This window comes from Sinocyclocheilus rhinocerous, unplaced genomic scaffold (genome assembly GCF_001515625.1).
Source record: "Sinocyclocheilus rhinocerous isolate Xijiao unplaced genomic scaffold, SAMN03320098_v1.1 scaffold51, whole genome shotgun sequence".
Classification (NCBI taxonomy): Eukaryota; Metazoa; Chordata; class Actinopteri; order Cypriniformes; family Cyprinidae; genus Sinocyclocheilus; species Sinocyclocheilus rhinocerous.
Window position 1 is genome coordinate 76,114 of NW_015641017.1, and position 2,492 is coordinate 78,605.

Sequence of the window (2,492 nt, forward strand, 5' to 3'; positions counted from 1 at the left end):
CATGCGCACACACACACACACACACAACCATTCAAAAGCATTGTTGAGAAAATTTACTTTTAAAAGTAATGCATTACAATTTTGTGTTACTCCCTAAAAAAGCAACTAATTACATTACGTTAGTTACTTTTTATAGAAAGTAATGCGTTGTTACTTTTGCGTTACTTTTTAAATCTGGACAGGGCTTGCTTGTTTGTTTTTAATATAAAAAGTTCTAATTTTGCCAAATGTAAAAGCCCTTTTACACCAAAAGCCTCAGGCTGAAGGAAATGTAAATTCACGTCTGTACAGTAGAACACAGAAGAAAGTTCAGACATCTTAAGCGATGAACAAACAAATAATCTTAAGCGAAAAAATGAAGAACAAATGTTAGTTTATCTCGAGTAATTTTTGTTGTGTTTGTTGGATCATCGAAGGTCAGCAGCAAAGACACTGGATAATAAAATGGGATTAAATACATAAAGGATATTTGTGCAATTTAACATATTTAATTATTGCAGGTTTGCGTCATATTCTGAGTTGCATTTCACTGTTTTTATTCATTTTGAGGAATAGTGAATCTGTTTTTTTGTGAGTGAGATGAATTAACGCATGTTAACATTTATTCTAGAACTAAAGTAACATCTTTCTCTCAACATGGGGACAGGAGAGCTTTCAATCAATAAATGGGAAAAAAGTAACTGGCGTTACTTATTTGAAAAAGTAACTAAGATATTTTCTTGTAAAATAAAAAGTAATGCGTTACTTTACTTTTAAAAAAGTAATCTGATTACGTAACTCGCGTTACTTGTAATGCGTTACCCCCCAACACTGTTCAAATGTCTGTTTTTTTTTTCAGCAAGTGTGCACTGAAATACACTGTTATGAAAAAAATTATATTTCTATAAATGCTGTTCTAACTTTCTGAAAAAAAAAATTTGTCAGCTTACACAAAAAATATTAAGTTTTAAAAAAAATTTAACATTGCTATTAATAACAAATGTCTCTTGAACAGCAAATCAGAATATTGGAATTATTTCTGAAGGACCATGTGACACTGAAAACTGGAGTAATGGCTGCTGAAAATTCAGCTTTACCATCACAGGAATAAATTACGTTTGAAAATATATTCAAAGAGAAAGTATTTATTTTACATTACAATAATATTTCACAATATTACTGCATTTTTCATGAAATATATGTAGCCTAGGTCAGAATAAGAGAAAACAAAATCTTTCAGAAACATCTTACCAACCCCAAACTTTTGAAAGGTAGTGTACAGTAAATACAAATAACTAGATAAGACAACAAGAGAACTAATAGAATAGAATATATTCTGGCCATTTACTAAAGACATTTCCTTAGGAAAGTGCTTTTGTCTGTTTGTCTTAAGACACACACACACACACACACTTGCATTTGTGGTTTACGGGGACTCTCCATAGGCGTAATGGTTTTTATACTGTACAAACTGTATTTTCTATCGCCCTACACCAACCCTACACCCAAACCTACCCCTCACAGGAAACTACTGTCATTTTTTGCATTTCATCATGTTTTTTAAGCCTTTTGTTTTACGGGGACACAGGAAGTGTCCTCATAAACCATGTTTACGTTGTAGTACCCATGTCATTATACACATTTGTGTCCTCATAAACCATATATACCAGTACGCACACACACACACACACACACACATCTGGACACAGCAGCAGGTTTCCTACACTCTCAGTCACACTCACACAGACTCAACACTGGCGTGCGTTTCCTTCCATTGTTCATAAACGAAGAACTAACCTTTCTATTATAAATGTGTTGTCCCAGATTCCCTTCATACGGCTCATCAATCTCAGACTTATAACATTCCCCAAAGGAAGAATTCTTACAAAAGCCTTCTCCAAACACACATACTCATGACGTTACCCGAGTGCCACCAATCTCAAATCCACAATAAATCTAACAGATAGTAATGCAAAGTTTCACCTGTGTGATGTTTGGCTCCTCAACATCAGGAATGTTTTATCAAAATGATGAGCAGGCCAACCACAAAATCAATTTTCTCCTTCAATGGGATTTTTTAGTCTGCCAGGAATAAATCATAAATCCATTATATCTCCTCAACAAGCCTCGTGATTAGAGGAATCATTCATGTCTGTAGCACAATGGTGGTTCAGGATGAGTTACAAAGTATAGTTTAATAGTTATTATTAGAGGTTTGTTCAAATCACTAACCCAAAGTGTGAGCAATAATAAAAGTCATGCTTGCCTTTGGAATCAACACTAATAAACAAGCAATAAACAGGTGGATTCATGGGAGCACAGGTCGGGAACAAGAGGCAGCCAAATGAAGGTTTAGAGCTCTACTTCACTCAACAGCCTGATTATATTGAGGAGAGAATGAGAAGGAAAAAAGAGAAAGGCTCTGAAAATCTGAGAACAGACACGGACGGGAAAAAGAGCCCCCTCCAGACTTCACAACATCTTCATAAATGTGGAGTTAATCAAAATATTAT

The 2,492-nt window shown here is 34.5% G+C and overlaps 1 protein-coding gene across 1 annotated transcript in view; it reads right to left on the reverse strand.

Moving 5' to 3' along the window:
- prkar1b (protein kinase, cAMP-dependent, regulatory, type I, beta) overlaps positions 1–2,492 on the reverse strand; it is a 68,997-nt gene that overhangs the window by 13,503 nt on the left and 53,002 nt on the right. The window lies entirely within an intron of this gene.